A 6,646-nucleotide genomic window follows, 5' to 3' on the forward strand; every position below is an offset into this window, starting at 1 on the left:
TAGTGTTAGATCTTTGTAAATATCAATGCAATATGAAGTACTTATTTTTCTTGATTCATGTGCAACACACAATATGATATGTATGCACAATTCTAGGAGTTACAGAAAGGAGCTTGTCAAACTTATTTTTTCTTACGATTTTCCTATCATCTATTGGAACCATTGTGCAAAAAAACTGCTGTATAATAACCTTGGATATTTTGTTATCAATGAGTGTGGACCTATGTTGTGTAGTTAGCTGCCAATTGTGTGTATGTCTTCATTATTATAACCACAACAAACAAAGACTGTCCTGTGGTGTGCTGCCACTGTCTCAAACATATCTCCATTAGGCATCATCATATCAGTATGGCAGCTTTGCAACATTATGACTTTGAAATGATTGCCATGGAAATAGCTTTCATCCAGTCATGTCCGACTGCTGAACCAAAATGACCCGCTCCAAACCCTATGCAGTCCTTCAACAGTATTCTTAATATAATGAGAAGATGTTAGTGTGAATGAATGCTGGAGTTTTTAAACTGCACTTGTGTTGTGCTTTCGTAAGGATGAAATCATGATGTCCGTGATGCCAAATCCAATTCCTTGAACATTTGGTTTCCGCATGCAATAAACCCATATTACGATGCTCATATAGCAGCACAGCAATGCAAGTCAGGGCAGACGAGTGACTGTGAGGATGAGAGTGAGCGAGAGAGTGTGGGGCTATTCGTAAGTAATTATTCAAATTCTCGTGACTTCAGTTATTGGACCTGCTGCTATAAGACTTCAATACGTGTATACATGTTACCCTAGTGTACAATGATAATCTATCTATCTACCTAATGACAGACAGACAGACAGACAGACAGACAGACAGACAGACAGACAGACAGACAGACAGACAGACAGATAGATAGATAGATAGATAGATAGATAGATAGATAGATAGATAGATAGATAGATAGATAGATAGATAGATAGATAGATAGATAGATAGATAGATAGATAGATAGATAGATAGATAGATAAGTAGCAATCCTGACTGTGCATACCAAACAGCAACAAAGACAGAAGATAGAAAGAGACTAATTAAAATCTTCAACATATACATCAAGTGGAAAGCAGAGTGAAAATGTGAATTTGACTGCAATCTGTAAAGCAATAACATAGAACAACTAAATAATACAATAACCTTAGCATATTAGATATTGTGCATAGTTAAATGGTGGCGGCCCTAGGTTTAAGAAGTGCAGTTGGAATATATACATAATTAAGCTGCAATGCAAAAAATAAAGTGCCGTGTTCTATAACTGTAAGTCCCAGTACAGACCTACTGACACAGGTACAAACAGTTTGTGTCAGTGTCTAGCAGTGTTCAGTTCTCTCGTATATGGCTGTGGGGGTTGAAACTGTTCTTAGGTCTGTTTGTCCGTGATGTGATGGACTTGAAATGTCTACCAGAGGGCAGCAAGTCAAACAGATGATGTCCAGGGTATGGCTGCCTCTTCCAGGACGCTGTCTACTCTGCTGAGGCAATGAGAGCTGAATAGGTCCCGTTTGCCCGTTTGTATACCAACATCATTTAGCTACTCTAAACTGTGAATAGTGTTCTCATCGAGCTAACATTGATGGTATTCTCTCCGAACAAGTGCTACTCTTGCAGACCATGTTCCAATTAATTAGCATTGCTTCGCCTGTCTGTCTGTATGCATGTACTGTATGTAAAAGTGAAGTGGGTTTGACATACAACAGTGTTGAAGAATGTGTCATGCAATTGTTGTAAGTGTGTGTCCTTGTTGTAGAGAATAGCAGAGAGAGTATGTGTGGTCATTCCTGAGGAAGTAGAGAGTGGTCCAGGAATGTAATAAGCAGCCTGTGCCACTAAAGTATATTCAATTTAAAAGGTCAGAAGGATAGGCACATTGTAAAGTGGTGGTTAAAGTAGAGGCTTTTCCGGGCTCCCTGCTAAAATGGCCATGAGGGCTAGAGCACGAAAAGATTGATTGGTCTTGCTGTGCCAGTGCTTGGAATGCTTGTGCAAACTGCTGGTGAACATTTTGGATTTAGGGCTTTAATCTAACCCTCAAACAGATGCAAAACAGATAAGAGCTATACTTGCAATTTTTTACACTGTTGGATTTCAGGAAACCTCCAGCGTGATTATAACTTGTATCAGCAGAAGAGTATAGTTTGTTTATTGAATGCCTGCCAAAAAAAAATTATCTGAATGTTTGGACGTCGCATCTTTTCAATATGAACCCTGGATTTAATCTTTTTGCCTCAGCCAGCGACTTTGACATCCATCCGCCCAGGCATGAATATTTTTTAACCTCGCAGACCATGGAAAAACCATCAAAATATTGACGCGACCTAGCGGGCCAAGATTAGCATAACCCCCTCACACCTAGAATTACAGAGTATGGCTTTGCCTCCCTGTCTGAGTCGCTGCTGCAGGAAAACAGGGCTGTCGCTTGCTGTCGACTGGAATAAATAAAGACGAGAATGGCAAATAAGTCAGCTCTACTGTATCTGAGGGGCTCTGCCTGTGCTGCTATAAACAGAGAACATGACAGTCCTGTGGCTGTGGACCCATCTGTCTAAGTCTGGCTCTGTCAATGGGACTGAACAGAGCAGAAAGCTGGTCTACTAATACTGCTCCTCTCAGCTCCCAATGAGAGAGTTGAGACTGGTGCTGTCTAGGGTCCTGGAATCCCACTGGACACATAAGCAGCCTGTGACACAGCTAAGTATAGTATGATCTTATTCCAGAGCCCCTCAAGGCAAATTTGTGATATGAGGCATCCTGAATACATTAACTTTATTTGACTATAACAGTCAGTGTTGATGCTTTTGGATGTGATATTTGGCTCAATTAAGAGCAGAGAGAGATAGAGAGAGAGAGAGAGAGAGAGAGAGAGAGAGAGAGAGAGAGAGAGAGAGAGAGAGGCAAAAGACTGACTTATTTTTAAATGCTGCCGTAAAGGGCTATACATTTTTACCGTTCTCCATTTTTTGGGGTAAGGATTTCCACTAAATAATATCTTGTGTTTATCTGTATCCCTGGGTGTGTGGCTAACTTCCTCTCTTATCAACAGCTAACTCAAATATTATACTGAAAAGTGATGGTCTTTTGTGGACCCTCAACATAAAAGTGAACAACTTTTCGTGAGAAGAGACCTTGTGCAGCTCCACCAATAAAAAATGGAAAGAATTTGCTTGACTCAAAAACTCCCTCATGGACACTTATACACATATCTCTGCAGCTTAACTATGTCAGCTCAGAGTATTGTCTCAGCCCTTTATGATATGGATACATCCTCAACTCTTGTGCTATAAAGTGATCCTCTGCAGTCGTATTAAGCCTGCTGTATTTTTAATATTGCTTGAACTTAATTCCTTTTTTTTTCTCCCTCATTTTTGTCAGTTTACAAAGGTGATGGAAATAGAGACAGATATAATTTGTGTCAGCTGCAAATCATGTTGGGCTAGTATGTATGTCATGTTGTTGTTTTTAAAGTCATGTAAATAATAAATTTTGTTTCACTTGGGGGCGGCTGTGGCGAAGCGGGTAGGGCGGCCGGCCACTGGAGTGCAGGGTCGGTGGTTCGGTCCCCCGCCTCCCCGCCACATGCCGAAGTGTCCTTGGGCAAGACATTGAACCCCGGATTGCGTGGTAGCTGCTGCTATCGGTGTATGAATGTGTGTGTGAATGTGTACAAAACAATGTAAAGCGCTTTGAGTCTGTGAAAAACAGGGAAAAGCGCTATATAAGTGGAGACTATTTACTTGTAGGTTTCCATTTGACATCCACTGTGGGCAAAACACATTCATTCCGAACAAAACTATTTCATTTAAGAGAAAAAATATATAGTGTATTACTATACAAGACGATAACAATAAGGATGTGGGGTGTATTAATGTCAAAATAGGATAGATGCTCATTAAAAGATGGAGCTTATCAATATTGTTAAACTGCAGTATTGGACGTTAGTATGCAAACCACTGTCCTGCTGAGTAACATGGGAAATAATGCTTTCACAAGAGGCAAATGGATATGTTATCATCTCATCACAGAATGATTTATCTTCCAGAGTCGAGTGTGTCCATGTGACAGACTCCACTCCTTCTTAGAACAACCAAAGATTAAGGACAAGCATGCGTGCCAGTGTTGAGAAACACAGCAGAGCAAATTAATTATGGATGGGATGCTTTCGAAGCCCCATGGCGTCACTAGGTATCCATTGTTACCTCTGCTGTTGTTTGCTAAGAGGGCTGAGACCAAGCTGGTAAAGATGGAGACCACAAACAAAGCTTCTCTTTTCAAGTCAAGGCTATTCCTTTTTTTTCATTCTTTATGGGTTTTATTCATCTATTAAGACTATACATATGTAGAGTTCTGCTAATATGCAGATAATGGCTGGTTTATTTGGTTTACACATAAAGCATTAAAGCTAGACTGCGTAACTTTTCCCTATGAAATGAATGTCGGTCACATTCAAGCCATCGCCAAACGAGTTGACGGAGTGGATTAAGCCTTTGAATTCCACAAAACCTTCTCTGTACTGTATTTCTCAGTATGACAGAGTTTACAAAATGGTGTCACCCTCTGACAGAAAAATCCCAAGAAACGGTCAAGACATTGTTCAGCTGTTTTTTCTACTGCAAAGAAACAACTTGGATGTACAGCAGAATGTATAAAATGCATGACCGATCACGGAAACGTTTACCTCCTGCAGACAGTGTTGTTGTAATTCCTCAGAATTCCTCGTGGGGGCAAGAGAAGTTACGCACTATAGCTAAACGGACCGGCGAATGGATATTTCACGTGTGAAAAATGTGTTTCCAAGCATCGTCATTCAAAACGTAATAAAAATGGTTTATTCTTGAATGTTATATCCAAAGGGCTATATCATTTCAGCTGACTTTTAAACTAAAGTAGCTGCTAAGTTACCTCTGCAGCTGACTTTATATCTGCTCAGGTTTTAGTGTACTGATGTGGAAAGAAGCCCCCTTAAGGAATGGTTTCACAGCCAGGCACCGGGGAGGAGAAAATGCAGCGAAAAATACCCAGGACTCATTGCAAGGGTGCCTTGGCCAAGCGTGAACTGATGCTGATGACATTCACATGTAGCTGTGATGCCTTAAGTTGCTCTGAGGGGTCTGTGCTGAGAAACTTGAGTATGCAAGAAGGAAAGAGACACATTTGAACACTGCCATCAGATAGACTTTAGTGGTATTTTTCTCTGTTGTGAACTATGAGCGAAGATTTGACTGAAATATACATGTGTGTTAAATAATGTGAGAACATGGAATGTGATTGGGGTTCTATACCTGAGTTATGTTCACTCTTCCAACCACTTAACACTACTGCTTAAATGGGGCTGGAGACCTTTCTGAAAACTTAAAAAAAAAGTCAAAACACATTTCCAATGTAATCTCTAATGTATACTATATTTCAGTTACCAATACATTGCATCAAATACAGAAATTAGCGGTAGCACTTTAGCACTTAAGTTTCTCTCAGGTGTCAGCTATGATAAACGCATAGCGATAATTGATTGCTCGCATAATGACAGCAGTGCATAGTAAAAGTTGTACTTACATGCTACATAACACCAATGAAGGAATATGATAATGATAATTGATACGTGTCAGACATCTCCATTTACAGCTCCCTATACACGTAAAAAGTATCTATTTAATATATTGGCAACAGTTAATGGGTGAACTAGGGAACTAGGCTTCAGCCAGCCAAAGGCACCTGTTGATATAGTGGCAGCTTTTAGTTATGTCGCTAGGCATAGCACACCATGTACTGCACACTTGTATCAGCGTTATTCAAATACCTAATCAAATGAACCCTTAACCCATAACTAGAGGGAAGTATTAAGGAATCTTCCCAATTTGCTGTCCCCCATCAGAGTGTAGCTATTTAATCAAAATACACCATTGACAGTGATATCAAATGAGTCCAATACCTCAGCTAATACATTTGACTTAAAGTGCAAACCAAACTGACTTAATGAGTCATGACTTCATCCCAGAATATCCAAGAATCTCCTGTTCCCTTAAGAACAACAAGCTGATCTTCTTAGCTATGGCATCACATTACAGACTGCAAAGTGAGAACGGTAGATGAGACAAGATAAGAGTCCCCTCCAATGAAATATTTACTCCTTCTGCTTTTAAAACCCCTCTGCAATCTCGGACTGATTGTCCTTTCAAATAACAAGGGATATAGACCAAGGACCAGACTTGTATTAGACAACATACTTCAGGGGCCTGCCTCCTGCGAACGGGTTGTGTGTGTGTGTGTGTTTGCCGGCAGTAGTATCTGAAGCCCACAGTGCCATCAGGCTCTCAAAAGAGGAACTACTACTTCTTCCACAGATCTCCATCCCTATGTCTCCACTCGAGTCTCCGAGACTTAAATCTTCATTGTATTTCTTTATCATCCAAGCAGTTTGCAGGTGAATCATGTGGATGTTCTAAGGGTAATGTGAGCTATTTTGTTTCAATTTACCCTCAGAAAAAAAAAACATTATTCGCTTTATTGTTATGTGTCCTATGCGTGTGTCCGCGTGCGCCTGCGTGTGCGTAAAACGTCCGTGTGCGCGCCAAGAAGGGAGGCTGAAATCTGGAAAGATAAGGGTCTTTAACCAAA

Source organism: Ammodytes marinus, assembly GCF_949987685.1.
Source record: "Ammodytes marinus genome assembly, chromosome: 5".
In the NCBI taxonomy this organism is placed as follows: Eukaryota; Metazoa; Chordata; class Actinopteri; order Uranoscopiformes; family Ammodytidae; genus Ammodytes; species Ammodytes marinus.